The 15,599-nt window shown below is 44.2% G+C and overlaps 1 protein-coding gene across 5 annotated transcripts in view; it reads left to right on the top strand.

Moving 5' to 3' along the window:
• Positions 1-15,599, top strand: part of LOC139538660 (interleukin-1 receptor accessory protein-like 1) — a 366,089-nt gene that overhangs the window by 339,347 nt on the left and 11,143 nt on the right. The window lies entirely within an intron of this gene.

Raw genomic sequence — 15,599 nt, 5'->3', positions numbered from 1 at the left:
AGAGAGAATGATTTATTTCAGCTTTTATTTCTTTCATCACATTCCCAGTGTGTTTACATTCACAAGTTTACATACACTCAATTAGTATTTGGTAGCATTGCCTTTAAATTGTTTAACTTCTCTGGGATATGTGGGACGCTAGCGTCCCACCTAACCAACAGCCAGTGAAATTGCAGGGCGCCAAATTCAAAACAACAGAAATCTCATAATTAAAATTCCTCAAACATACAAGTTTTATACACCATTTTAAAGATAAACTTCTAATAATCCAGCCAAAGTGTCTGATTTCAAAAAGGATTTACGGCGAAAGCACTCCTTGCCATTATGTCAGCTCAGTACATAGCCACAGAAAAACACAGCCATTTTTCCAGCCAAAGAGAGGAGTAACAAAAAGCAGAAATATAGTTAAAATGAATCACTAACCTTTGATGATCTTCATCAGATGACACTCATAGGACTTCATGTTACACAATACATGTATGTTTTGTTCGGTAAAGTTCATATTTATATCCAAAAATCTGAGTTTAGGCGGGACACTACTTGGCCAAAAGCCAGAGAAAATGCAGCGCGCCAAATTCAAATAAAATACTATAAAAATCTAACTTTCATTAAATCACACATGAAAGATACCGAATTAAAGCTACACATGTTGTGAATCCAGCCAACATGTCTAATTTCAAATAGGCTTTTCGGCGAAAGCACACCAAACGATTATGTTAAAAACACAGCCATTTTCCCAGCCAAAGATAGGAGTCACAAAAAGCAGAAATAGAGATAAAATTCATCACTAACCTTTGATGATCTTCATCAGATGACACTCATAGGACATCATGTTACACAATACAATATGTGTCTCTCTCTCTATGCTATAACACACTTAAAACAAGCCTGTGTCTCTCTCTCTATGCTATAACTCACTTAAAACAAGCTTGTGTCTCTCTCTCTATGCTATATCACACTTAAAACAAGCCTGTGTCTCTCTCTCTCTGCTATAGCACACTTAAAACAAGCCTGTGTCTCTCTCTCTATGCTATATCACACTTAAAACAAGCCTGTGTGTCTCTCTCTCTATGCTATATCACACTTAAAACAAGCCTGTGTCTCTCTCTCTATGCTATATCACACTTAAAACAAGCATGTGTCTCTCTCTCTATGCTATAACTCACTTAAAACAAGCCTGTCTCTCTCTCTCTCTATGCTATAACTAACTTAAAACAAGCCTGTGTCTCTCTCTCTATGCTATAACTAACTTAAAACAAGCCTGTGTGTCTCTCTCTATGCTATAACTCACTTAAAACAAGCCTGTGTCTCTCTCTCTATGCTATAACTCACTTAAAACAAGCCTGTGTCTCTCTCTCTATGCTATAACTCACTTAAAACAAGCATGTGTCTCTCTCGCTCTATGCTATAACTCACTTAAAACAAGCCTGTGTCTCTCTCTCTCTATGCTATAACTCACTTAAAACAAGCCTGTGTCTTTCTCTCTATGCTATAACTAACTTAAAACAAGCCTGTGTCTCTCTCTCTATGCTATAACTCACTTAAAACAAGCCTGTGTCTCTCTCTCTATGCTATAACTCACTTAAAACAAGCCTGTGTCTCTCTCTCTATGCTATAACTCACTTAAAACAAGCCTGTGTCTCTCTCTCTATGCTATAACTCACTTAAAACAAGCCTGTGTCTCTCTCTCTATGCTATAACTTACTTAAAACAAGCCTGTGTCTCTCTCTCTCTATGCTATAACTCACTTAAAACAAGCCTGTGTCTCTCTCTCTCTATGCTATAACTCACTTAAACCAAGCCTGTGTCTCTCTCTCTATGCTATAACACATTCAGATGGGTCTCTTCCTCTCCCTCTCTACCTGTCTTCCTCTACCCTCCAATAAATTCAAACGAGTCCACCTTATATACCCTCTCTCTCTCTTTGCTGTAGTAACACACTTAAAACAAGTCAATTTCCGTGTTTCTTTCCTTCCCAGTAGTGTAACATATTTAAACAAGTCCATTGGCTGGTCTGTGTGCGTGTTTCCCATTAGGCGCTGAGCGCTGTGTGTGGAGAGACTGCAGCTCTAGGGAGACGGCCTTGTCAGATAGTTAACAACCACCATTTCTCACCGTGCCTCGCCCCGCTATCGCTACCCGCTGCCCTCACCTACCCTCTCCCTCACCGCACGTAGCAGCGTCCAAATGGATTAGGGGAGGGAGAGGGAGGGCTTGTGTGTTTGTTTTGTGAGTAGTCAGGTAAAGAGCTCCGTTTTTTAAGGTTAGTGATCACTCTCTTACTCCATATCTCTCTCTCTAGGATCCTCTCTCTCATCATCTGAAGGGCTATATGTGTTTAACACTTTAGACCCCAATATAATTCTAGAATGCTGCTGTAGATTACTGAGAATATTCAAGATAAAGCTCATTTTCTCACACATTTCAAACAAACAGACATAGCTCAAAAACAAAGAGGAAATGACAATTACAAGTTACTTTTAAAGAGCACAACCTATTATTTAATATGACACCACATTCATGTTCATAGGAATAACATGAATGTTGTCTCCATTGTTTAAAGACACTCACTTTCAAAAAACGTTTAACACTCAACAACAAAAAACCCTAGAGTATTTAAATTGCAGTAAATTTGACTAAATTACTCACTCAAAATGTACCCAGTATAGGGCTGTGGTCTAAGGCACTGCACCAGAACTCGGTCCACACGCCCTAGTGCCACACTCTTGGTTCCTCTCTTCTTGCCACTGTAGCCATATCACAAAGTGAATGCACAAGCTGCATTGTGAATGCCTCAGGGACCAGCGCCTGCGGTTTCTGGGAAGAGGCCTTCGCAGGTTCACTCCCACAATGTACGCATTTATGATGGCAATGTTGAGCATCCCCCAAAACACATACTTCCACCATTTTCTGCCTGTGCACCCAACATTGTAATAGCTCCTCAGTTGGTCAAGATGGTCAACCGCGCCCATTTTCTTATTGTAATCCATTTCAAGCTCTTGAACAGATTTACACTATATATACAAAGGTATGTGGACTCCCCTTCAAATTAGTGGATTTGGCTGTTTGAGCCACACCCATTGCTGAAAGGTGTATAAAATTGAGCAACCAGCCTTGCAATCTCCGTAGACAAACATTGGCAGTAGAATGGCCTTACTGAAGAGCTTAGTGACTTTCAACGTGGCACCGTCATAGGATAACACCTTTCCAACAAGTCAGTTCGTCAAATGTCTGCCCTACTAGAGCAGCCCCAGTCAACTGTAAGTGCTGTTATTGTGAAGTGGAAACGTCTAGGAGCAACAATGGCTCAGCCGCGAAGTGGTAGGCCTCACAAGCTCACAGAACGGGACCACCGAGTGCTGAGGCGCGTAGCACGTAAAAATTGTCTGTCCTCAGTTGCAACACTCACTACCGAGTTCCAAACTGCCTCTGGAAGCAAAGTCAGCATAAGAACTGTTCGTCAGGAGCTTCATCAAATGAGTTTCCATGGCCGAGCAGCCGCACACAAGCCTAAGATCACCATGCACAATGCCAAGCTTTGGCTGGAGTGGTGTAAAGCCCGCAACCATTGGACTCTGAAGCAGTGGAAACATGTTCTCTGGAGTGATGAATCACGCTTCACAATCTGGCAATCCAACTGATGAATCTGGGTTTGGCAGTTGCCAGGAGAATTCTACCTTCCAGAATGCCTAGTGCCAACTAAGGTTTGGTGGAGGAGGAATAATGGTCTGGGGCTGTTTTTCATGGTTTGGGCTAGGCCCCTTAGTAGTTCCAGTGAAAGGAAATCGTATTGCTACAGAATACAATGACATTCTAGACGATTCTGTGCTTCTAACTTTGGAACGCTGACTGCAAGCCAGGCCTAATCACCCAACATCAGTGCCCCGACCTCACTAATGCTCTTGTGGCTGAATGGAAGCAAGTCCCCGCAGCAATGTTCCAACATCTAGTGGAACGCCTTCCCAGAAGATTGGAGGCTGTTATAGCAGCAAAGGAGGGACCAGCTCCATATTAATGCCCATGAATTTGGAATGAGATGTTCGACGAGCAGGTGTCCACATACTTTTGGTAATGTAGTGTAAGGCTGTGTGGTACAAGAGTGAATGATGGGACTTGGGGCAGACACACGCCATGGAAACAGGCTCCCCTCTCGGGTGTGCTGTCCCTCTTCCCTCACTATTCCTTCTCCTCTCTCTCTTCCTCCTCCTCTCACTCTGCTTCCTTCTCTCCCTCCACTTCCTCCTCTCCCTCGGCTTCCTACTCTCCCTCTGCTTCTTCTTCTCCTTCCTCCGCTTCCTTCTCCTCTCCCTCCTCCTATCCCTCCTCCTCCTCTCCATGTTCCCCTCCACTCTCCTATTCCTCTCTCCCACCACTCTCCTCTGATTCACTCTCCTCTCTCCCACCACTCTCCTCTGATTCACTCTCCTCTTCCTGTCTACCTCTACTCTCCTCTCGCTTCACTCCTCCGTCCTTGCTCCACATCTCTATCCCTCCAATCATCTCTAACTCCTCTTCCTCCCTGCCTTTTGCTGCTGAGCCCTGACTCTCCACATCGCATCCTTCTCTTTCACTGTCCTAGTGGAACAGAGTGACAGAGGGAGAGGAGCAACAAATAGGATACAATAGTGGTCAGGAACATCATCTCTCTCTCTCCCTCTCACACTGTCTCTCTCTCCCTCTCACACTATCTCTCTCTCCCTCTCACACTGTTTCTCTCTCCCTCTCACACTGCCTCTCTCTCCCTCTCACACTCTTTCTCTCTCCCTCTCACACTGTCTCTCTCTCCCTCTCACACTGTCTCTCTCTCCCTCTCACACTGTCTCTCTCTCCCTCTCACACTGTCTCTCTCTCCCTCTCACACTATCTCTCTCTCCCTCTCACACTATCTCTCTCCCTCTCACACTGTTTCTCTCTCCCTCTCACACTGCCTCTCTCTCCCTCTCACACTCTTTCTCTCTCCCTCTCACACTGTCTCTCTCTCCCTCTCACACTGTCTCTCTCTCCCTCTCACACTGTCTCTCTCTCCCTCTCACACTGCCTCTCTCTCCCTCTCACACTGTCTCTCTCTCCCTCTCACACTGTCTCTCTCTCCCTCTCACACTGTCTCTCTCTCCCTCTCACACTGTCTCTCTCTCCCTCTCACACTGTCTCTCTCTCCCTCTCACACTGTCTCTCTCTCCCTCTCACACTGTCTCTCTCTCCCTCTCACACTGTCTCTCTCTTCCTCTCACACTGTCTCTCTCTCCCTCTCACACTGTCTCTCTCTCCCTCTCACACTGTTTCTCTCTCCCTCTCACACTGTCTCTCTCCCTCTCACACTGTCTCTCTCTCCCTCTCACACTGTTTCTCTCTCCCTCTCACACTGTCTCTCTCCCTCTCACACTGTTTCTCTCTCCCTCTCACACTGTCTCTCTCCCTCTCACACTGTTTCTCTCTCCCTCTCACACTGTCTCTCTCCCTCTCACACTGTTTCTCTCTCCCTCTCACACTGTCTCTCTCTCCCTCTCACACTGTCTCTCTCTCCCTCTCACACTGTCTCTCTCTTCCTCTCACACTGTCTCTCTCTTCCTCTCACACTGTCTCTCTCTCCCTCTCACACTCTCTCTCTCTCCCTCTCACACTGTCTCTCTCTCCCTCTCACACTCTCTCTCTCCCTCTCACACTGTCTCTCTCTCCCTCTCACACTGTCTCTCTCTCCCTCTCACACTGTCTCTCTCTCCCTCTCACACTGTATCTCTCTTACTTCCTCTCTTTATTTCTCTCAACCATACACAAACTCTCTTCTTAATATGGGGTTTCCATAATAAATTGTGTGAAACAGTTACACGCCTCCTATTCCACACACACACACACACACATACTCTCTCTTTCCTCCAATCAACTCTTGCTTTCTTGCCTGACAGACTAACTACAGAGTTCGCCAATGTTAGCTGATTAGTTACAAAGCTGAGACAGTTTCCAGATGAATTGCATCGGTAGACACAGTACAAAACAAGCAACTTGTTAGCTGGGTATGTAAACAAATATCCAACTCAGCTTATGAGCTCCACTGCGCTGGCATCTTAGTCCCTAACACGACAGCTAAGCTGTCTAATAATAGGAAAACCTGTGATTATCTGCACCTAGCAAACATGACAAACCATAACCTAAGCCCAACAGATAAACATGAATTACTCTAGGCTTCGTTTTGGTGGCTAGTTAGCTGGTTGTCTTGATGGCTAGCTAGTGAAAGTGACAGCTGAGGTTGACTCTATATGAGCGCAGCCCAAATGTACTGCTACAGTACACACACAACTTTTCTTGCCTGACAGACTACTGTAACTACGACAACCGGGTTCTAAAGGGAGAATTATTAATAATGCAGCCAGATCTTGGATCAGTATTTGATCATGCATTCCTTATTGTCCATGCCGCCATTACCCTAGGCCCACTCTGATCCTCTTACAGCCCTGGCTTTACTACCCTGATCACCATACACATCCTCAATGGGACGGACACACACACAGAGCGAGAGAGAGAGACAAGGGGTGGGAGAAGAGGGTGAAGGAGAAGATGTATAGAAAGTAGAATAAAGAACCTTACAGATTTTTTTTGCACATGTTAAACATTATTTCACATGTGGTTTTGGAACACTTCACATGTGATGATACAAAGTATTTCACATGAGATTTCACTGGTGATGCCGTGTAAACATTGAGTCATTAGGATGTCAACTGAACATCACAGTCTTTTCAATTTACATATTTGACACAAATGATTATATTGTGTATGTTTATACAGTATTTATTATTCAGCATATCAGATTTGAACTCACAACCTCTGGGTTCACAGAATTTGGATCTTGCTGCTATGCCACCATGTCTGTGTAAATAATTGATTTCACCTGTATTCCTACACTAAGTTTTTTTTTTAATACCCTCAAGAAAAACTAGTATATTTATCAATGTGATTCAGGAGTATCATTAAAACAGAATAATATGCACAACCAACATTAGACAACTATACAGAAAACACCAAAATTACGGAGATGAATAAATTATTTCAATGGTTATATTTTTTGTATTTTTTTTTTTTTTTTTTCCACCTTTATTTAACCAGGTAGGCTAGTTGAGAACAAGTTCTCATTTACAACTGCAACATGGCCAAGATAAAGCAAAGCAGTGCGACACAAACAACAATACAGAGTTACACATGGAATAAACAAGAGTACAGTCAATAACACAATAGAAAAAAAGAAAGTCTATGTACAGTGTGTGCAAATGGCGTGAGGAGGTAGGCAATAAATAGTCCATAGTAGCGAGGTAATTACAATTTAGCAGATTAACACTGGAGTGATAGATGTGCAGATGATGATGTGCAAGTAGAAATACTGGTGTGCAAAAGAGCAGAAAAGTAAATTAAAAACAATATGGGGATGAGGTAGGTAGATTGGATGGGCTATTTACAGATGGGCTATGTACAGCTGCAGTGATCGGTTAGCTGCTCAGATAGCTGATGTTTAAAGTTAGTAAGGGAAATATAAGTCTCCAGCAATTTTTGCAATTCGTTCCAGTCATTGGCAGCAGAGAACTGGAAGGAAAGACGGCCAAAGGAGGTGTAGGCTTTGGTAGCGAGGGCCAGCCGACTAGAGCATACAGGTTGCAGTGGTGGGTGGCATATGGGGCTTTGGTGACAAAACGGATGGCAATGTGATAGACTGCATCCAGTTTGCTGAGTAGAGTGTTGGAGGTATTTTGTAAATGACATCGCCAAAGTCGAGGATCGGTAGGATAGTCAGTTTTACGAGAGTATGTTTGGTGGCGTGAGTAAAGGAGGAGGCTTTGTTGCGAAATAGGAAGCCGATTCTAGATTTTATTTTGGATTGGAGATGTTTAATATGAGTCTGGAAGGAGAATTTACAGTCTAGCCTGACACCTAGGTATTTGTAGTTGTCCACATATTCTAAGTCAGAACCTTCAGAGTAGTGATGCTAGTCAGGCGGGCGGGTGAGGGCAGCGAAAGGTTGAAAAGCATGCATTTAGTTTTACTAGCGTTTAAGAGCAGTTGGAGGCCACGGAAGGAGTGTTGTATGGCATTGAAGCTCGTTTGGAGGTTTGTTAACACAGTATCCAAAGAAGGGCCAGATGTAAACGGAATGGTGTCGTCTGCGTAGAGGTGGATCAGGGAATCACCAGCAGCAGGAGTGACATCTTTGATATATACAGAGAAAAGAGTCGGCCCGAGAATTGAACCCTGTGGTACCCCCATAGAGACTGCCAGAGGTCCGGACAACAGACCCTCTGATTTGACACACTGAACTCTGTCTGAGAAATAGTTGGTGAACCAGGCGAGGCAGTCATTTGAGAAACCAAGGCTGTTGAGTCTGCCGATAAGAATGTGGTGATTGACAGAGTCGAAAGCCTTGGCCAGGTCGATGAAGACGGCTGCACAGTACTGTCTTTTATCGATGGCGGTTATGATATCATTTAGTACCTTGAGCGTGGCTGAGGTATATACGTGACCAGCTCGGAAACCGGATTGCACAGCAGAGAAGGTACGGTGGGATTCGAAATGGTCAGTGATCTGTTTATTAACTTGGCTTTCAAAGACTTTAGAAAGGCAGGGCAGGATAGATATAGGTCTATAACAGTTTGGGTCTAGAGTGTCACCCCGTTTGAAGAGGGGGATGACCGCGGCAGCTTTCCAATCTTTAGGGATCTCGTACGATACGAAAGAGAGGTTAAAGAGACTGGTAATAGGGGTTGCAACAATTGCGGCGGATAATTTTAGAAAGAGAGGGTCCAGGTTGTCTAGCCCAGCTAATTTGTACGGGTCCAGGTTTTGCTACTCTTTCAGAACATCTGCTATCTGGATTTGGGTGAAGGAGAAGCTGGGGAGGCTTGGGCAAGTAGCTGCGGGGGGTGCGGAACTGTTGGCCGGGGTTGGGGAAGCCAGGAGGAAAGCATGGCCAGCCGTAGAGAAATACTTATTGAAATTCTCGATTTTCGTGGATTTTTCGGTGGTGACAGTGTTACCTAGCCTCAGTGCAGTGGGCAGCTGGGAGGAGGTGCTCTTATTCTCCATGGACTTTACAATGTCCCAAAACCTTTTGGAGTTAGAGCTACAGGATGCAAATTTCTGTTTGAAAAAGCTAGCCTTTGCTTTCCTGACTGACTGCGTGTATAGGTTCCTGACTTCCCTGAAAAGTTGCATATCGCGAGGACTATTCGATGCTAGTGCAGTCCGCCACATGATGTTTTTGTGCTGGTCGAGGGCAGTCAGGTCTGGAGTGAACCAAGGGCTATATCTGTTCTTAGTTATACATTTTTTGAAAGGGGCATGCTTATTTAAGATGGTGAGGAAATTACTTTTAAAGAACGTCCAGGCATCCTCGACTGACGGGATGAGGTCAATATCCTTCCAAGATACCCGGGGCAGGTTGATTAGAAAGGCCTGCTCGCAGAAGTGTTTTAGGGTGCGTTTGACAGTGATGAGGGGTGGTCGTTTGACCGCGGACCCATAGCGGATGCAGGCAAAGAGACAGTGATCGCTGAGATCCTGATTGAAAACAGCAGAGGTGTATTTGCAGGTCAAGTTGGTTAGGATAATATCTATGAGGGTGCCCATGTTTACGGATTTAGGGTTGTACCTGGTGGGTTCGTTGATCATTTGTGTGAGATTGAGGGCATCTAGTTTAGATTGTAGGACTGCCAGGGTGTTAAGCATATCCCAGTTTAGGTCACCTAACAGAACGAACTCTGAAGATAGATGGGGAGGCAATCAATTCACATATGGTGTCCAGGGCACAGCTGGGAGCCGGGGGGGTCTATAACAGGTGGCAACAGTGAGAGACTTATTTCTGGAGAGGTTCTTTTTTTTAAATTAGAAGCTCGAACTGTTTGGGCATAGACCTGGAAAGTATGACAGAACTTTGCAGGCTTACACTGCAGTAGATTGCAACTCCTCCCCCTTTGGCAATGATGAGAGAATAGTCAGATTAACTGATAAGTAAAATAGCAGTGCAGATAGCACTTATTTGCTAACTGCAAGGATGTATTTTAGGTGAACAATCTGTAGACTTCCGAGAATGCTACAGACTTTTTGGTACAGCAGAAAGATCAGCGTCCCCAAAATGTAGAGGTTGTGAGTTCAAATCCCTGGTGTAGTTCTATTGAAAAGTCAACACTAAGTGATCATGTTTGTTGACACTATTTTTGCTGAACAGCGCACCAATAACCTTAAAACCCCCAAACCATTCCATTCCAAACATGTGAAATGGGTGGTGGCAGGTAGCCTAGCAGTTAAGAGTGTTGGGCCAGTATTCAAAAGGTTGCTGGTTTGAATCTCAGAGTCAACTAGGTGAAATATCTGTCAATGTGCCCTTGAGCAAGGCACCTAACCCTAGTTCCTCTGGATAAGAGCTTCTGCTAAATGACAAAAATTTACATTTTCAGTTAAGCTGTTTTCACGTTGAAAGACACAGAAAGAAACACGTGAGGTCAGTTGTTCACGTCAGACCATATGGTCACATGAATTGCAGATTCAGATGTGAAATTTGTTTTCACATACAGTGGCAAGAAAAAGTATGTGAACCCTTTGGAATTATCAGGATTTCTGCATAAATTGTCACAACAATAGACAAACACAGTCTGCTTAAACTAATAACACACAAACAATTATTTGTTTTCATGTCTTTATTGAACACACTGTGTAAACATTCACATTGCAGGGTGGAAAAGGTATGTAAACCCTTGGATTTAATAACTGGTTGACCCTCCTTTGGCAGCAATAATCTCAACCAAACGTTTTCTGTAGTTGCGGATCAGACCTGCACAACGGTCAGGAGGAATTTTGGACCATTCATCTTTACCAAACTGTTTCAGTCCAGCAATATTCTTAGGATGTCTTTTGTGAACCACTCTCGAGGTCGTGACACAGCATTTTAAATCGGGTTGAGGTCAGGACACCATTCTTGTTTGATGTTTTACATATCATAGACTCATCAACAGAGATGTTAGCGTGTTCCAGAGATTTCTGTAAGTCTTTAGCTGACACTCTAGGATTCTTCTTAACGTCTTTGAGCATTCTGCACTGTGCTCTTGCAGTCATCTTTGCAGGATGGCCACTCCTAGGGAGAGTAGCAACAGTGCTGACTCCATTTATAGACAATTTGTCTTACCATGGACTGATGAACATCAAGGCTTTTAGAGATACTTTTGTAACCCTTTCCAGCTTTATGCAAGTCAACAATTCTTAATCTTAGGTCTTCTGAGATCGTTTTTGTTTGAGGCATGGTTCACATCAGGCAATGGTTCTTGTGAATAGCAAACTTACATTTTGTGAGTGTTTTTTATAGGACAAGGCAGCTCTAACCAACATCTCCAATCTCGTCTCATTGATTGGACTCCAGGTTAGCTGACTCCTGACTCCACTTAACAAAGGGTTCACATACTTTTTCTTGCCTCTGCATGTAGGTTCATGTTGCTTTTACATGTTGACACGTTATCACGGCCAGGTCGTGATATCTTGGCCAGGTCGCAGTTGCAAATGAGAACTTGTTCTCAACTAGCCTACATGGTTAAATAAAGGTGAAAATAAAAATTTAAAAAAATTTAAAAATCACATTAACTTCACCTAAGATCACGTGATCACGTGAAATTGATGTTTTTTTTCATAACGGGGGATGTAAAAGGTAGAAGTGGTTCAACAAGTTCGCAGGAGGGAGATATAGAGAGTGAGAGAAACCTCCCAAATGGTAAGTATCTTGTTCAAGTGACCAAATAAATAGAACATAAATAATTAAAATCCTTGTACTGTTTGTGTTTAGGCCCTCCAGCCAAAGTATATTCCATTCAACTGCTACAGGGACGTGGATGTGTTTCCAAAGTTTTGCCTCTACTTCAGGCGAGCCTCCCACCCGCCCACACTCTCCTGGCTTGCATGTCTATTACTAATGCATCAGCAGATGAACTTCAGCCCACGGAACCCAGGGAACCCACAAACCCACCAGGGTTCTATTTAAAGAACCCTGCCTATTGATTCCAACAAGTTCCATTTCTATGGAAACGCAGGCCAATAAAATATAATTTGGAGAGAGAGAGAGAAAGAGAGAGAGAGAGAGAGAGAGAGAGAGAGAGAGAGAGAGAGAGAGAGAGAGAGAGAGAGAGAGAGAGAGAGAGAGAGAGAGAGAGAGAGAGAGAGAGAGAGAGAGAGAGAGAGAGAGAGAGATTAATAAATTTGCCAAACAAATATGCCTCAGCAATATATTGCGATGGGATCAATGGGGTATTGAGCCGGTTCTGTTCGGTTCACACCCGGTTGGCAGGTGGGCGTTGGATGAAATGAATAGAAGGAAAGGGGATACCTAGTCAGTTGCACAACTGAATGCATAAAGGGAATGAATTATGAGGGGGAAGAGGACCAAATGATTAGGGTGAGGCACATGGGCTACATTTACATTTAAGTCATTTAGCAGACGCTCTTATCCAGAGCGACTTACAAATTGGTGCATTCACCTTATGATATCCAGTGGAACAACCACTTTACAATAGTGCATCTAACTCTTTTAAGGGGGGGGGGGGGGGTTAGAAGGATTACTTTATCCTATCCTAGGTATTCCTTAAAGAGGTGGGGTTTCAGGTGTCTCCGGAAGGTGGTGATTGACTCCGCTGACCTGGCGTCGTGAGGGAGTTTGTTCCACCATTGGGGTGCCAGAGCAGCGAACAGTTTTGACTGGGCTGAGCGGGAACTGTACTTCCTCAGAGGTAGGGAGGCGAGCAGGCCAGAGGTGGATGAACGCAGTGCCCTTGTTTGGGTGTAGGGCCTGATCAGAGCCTGAAGGTACGGAGGTGCCGTTCCCCTCACAGCTCCGTAGGCAAGCACCATGGTCTTGTAGCGGATGCGAGCTTCAACTGGAAGCCAGTGGAGAGAGCGGAGGAGCGGGGTGACGTGAGAGAACTTGGGAAAGTTGAACACCAGACGGGCTGCGGCGTTCTGGATGAGTTGTAGGGGTTTAATGGCACAGGCAGGGAGCCCAGCCAACAGCGAGTTGCAGTAATCCAGACGGGAGATGACAAGTGCCTGGATTAGGACCTGCGCCGCTTCCTGCGTGAGGCAGGGTCGTACTCTGCGAATGTTGTAGAGCATGAACCTACAGGAACGGGTCACCGCCTTGATGTTAGTTGAGAACGACAGGGTGTTGTCCAGGATCACGCCAAGGTTCTTAGCACTCTGGGAGGAGGACACAATGGAGTTGTCAACCGTGATGGCGAGATCATGGAACGGGCAGTCCTTCCCCGGGAGGAAGAGCAGCTCCGTCTTGCCGAGGTTCAGCTTGAGGTGGTGATCCGTCATCCACACTGATATGTCTGCCAGACATGCAGAGATGCGATTCACCACCTGGTTATCAGAGGGGGGGCTACTAACAGCTTACTACACAACATACACTTAGTATTATTTTCTTAGCTACAGTATAGATATCTCCCTGGCATATTACATCATTTATGCAGCAGCATACAATACATTTTTGGACTCCTTCATGGGCAAATTTTGTGATCAAACTTTGTCATCAAAGTCTGCCATTCTCTGGATTTATGGTGAATTCAAGACAACTGTGAACTCCAAAAAAAATGGAATCCTGATGTCATCAGTGATCTTCAGGTTGTAACTCGAGAAAGGGGCCAGAGTTCCCGATTTACAATTCCGAGTTGGATGAAAGTTCAAAACGTATTTTCCCAGTCTTAGCTCGTTTTCCCTGAGTTCCCAGTTGCCTTGAACTCACTAAAATCAGATTTTGCAGTTCCGGGTTAATAGTTGTTTTGAGTGCGGCCAAGTCATGCTTCATTGACAGCATGGCCAATGTTGAATGTTTATCATTTTAAACTAGGAAAAGAAACCCTTAATCTTAGATTTGCGACCATATAGCTAATCCACTGAATAGCAGGCTAGTGATTGCTTTGCAATTCTTGCAGTTAGCCACTGATTCCTTCCAAACCACTCATTGTTGAATTTGCGATTTTCAACTTATTGTGTAATGTTTATGTCTAATGGCCGATGAGCACCGATACGTTTTATCTTTAATTTCTCTTCATTATTTCTCTTCATATTACAAGGATTTAAAAGGATTTGCCAGTAGATTGTCGACTTGATTCATGATGATGACTGCTAGCTAAGATTTTGAAAGTAAGATGTTGACATCAGTCCAATCAAAGTACTGTAGATATAACGTGATTTGACATCATTTTATCTGTGGCCAATGACCTTGAGCCTTCTTGGATGGGAACTTCTAATGTAACTCTATGGCAGCACCCAAGCGGCTTGAATTTTCAAGCTCTACCCTTAGACTTGGCAGTGATGTAATGTCCCCATGAGTGATAGAACACTGAGCCAATCATGGCTCAACGCTCCGTATTTTTTGCTGGCTTACCCCACCACCACAGAAAGCACTGAGCTAGGCTGAAACACCTGCATTTTGGAGCTGCCTTACTCTAAAATGAGACCATGTTTGTACATGACTTTATTAACTCAATGATATATATTTTTCTTTTACATTGTTTGCATAACATGCAAAACAGGCAAGCATTTTTTTTTTTTTTTTGCTCTGCTCCATCTGCCCTGAATGACGGGTCGCCACTGGGTCATTGTCATGCGAAAGACATCTAGAACCAGGATACCAGAGAGAGAGGGCATCGGTCCTAAATGAATTGGCACAATGTTCATTAAACATAGACCTACAATTGTAGCTCATGCCGCAACTCCTCTGTATTAACGAGATATGAGTATGGTAACATTGCACAGCTGAAGTTAATGTAACATTTGACCATAAGAGCCCTGCCTGCCTGTATTTCCTGACAGTCTAGACTAGAGCCCCAGCAGAGCAGTAATGAACATCTATTGTTGATTTCTGCCTCCTCCAGGGTTTTAGATAACATCAGCCAGACCCAGTCTAGTACCATTCAATCCCTATCTAACTCCCATTCACTTTCCCCTGCCTTGTTTGGTCTGGGTAGAAGTTGCCCATTAGGTACAGATCTAGGACCTGCTACCCTCTTCAAATTCTTACTTACTTACTGCTTGTGGTTTACTGTGTGGCTTACTTTTTTAACGCGGAAGGTGTTCAAAGTGTCGTCGTGGTGCGGCAATGTTCTCCGTTGGCAGGTAATCTGTTTTACTATGGAAACAAGGTCTTCAAAGAGGCTGCCTCCCCCCCCCCCCCTCTCCAACCACGTCCACAAAGCCCACGATGCATTCTCAATTACAGGCTACAAACGTCTCGAACAAACACCTTACTGTATGTGCTCACCAAGAGCCTGGGGAGAGTATTTCAGAGATCAGTCATCCCTCTCTCTACCACTCTCCACCACTCTCTCTCTCTCCCTCCCTGTCTATCATCCTCTCTTTCTCTCTCTTTCTTTCTCCCCAGTGCTCAAATGCATAGGCTACTCATTAATGCTCAAACACACGCACACACATTAACACACACACACACACTCTCTTTCTCTCACACAAACAACCCCACACACAAACAGTCAGTCTCTCACCAGTTTTTCCCGTGCGTGCCTCTATGTACTGAGGGTCCTGTAAAAGTAGGCTAAGTAGCAGTGTGTGAAGAACGAGGAGCA

This window comes from Salvelinus alpinus, chromosome 14, assembly GCF_045679555.1.
Source record: "Salvelinus alpinus chromosome 14, SLU_Salpinus.1, whole genome shotgun sequence".
NCBI classification, from domain to species: domain Eukaryota; kingdom Metazoa; phylum Chordata; class Actinopteri; order Salmoniformes; family Salmonidae; genus Salvelinus; species Salvelinus alpinus.
The sequence above is the reverse complement of the archived record's forward strand: the minus strand, read 5'-3'. Positions and strand labels throughout refer to the sequence as shown.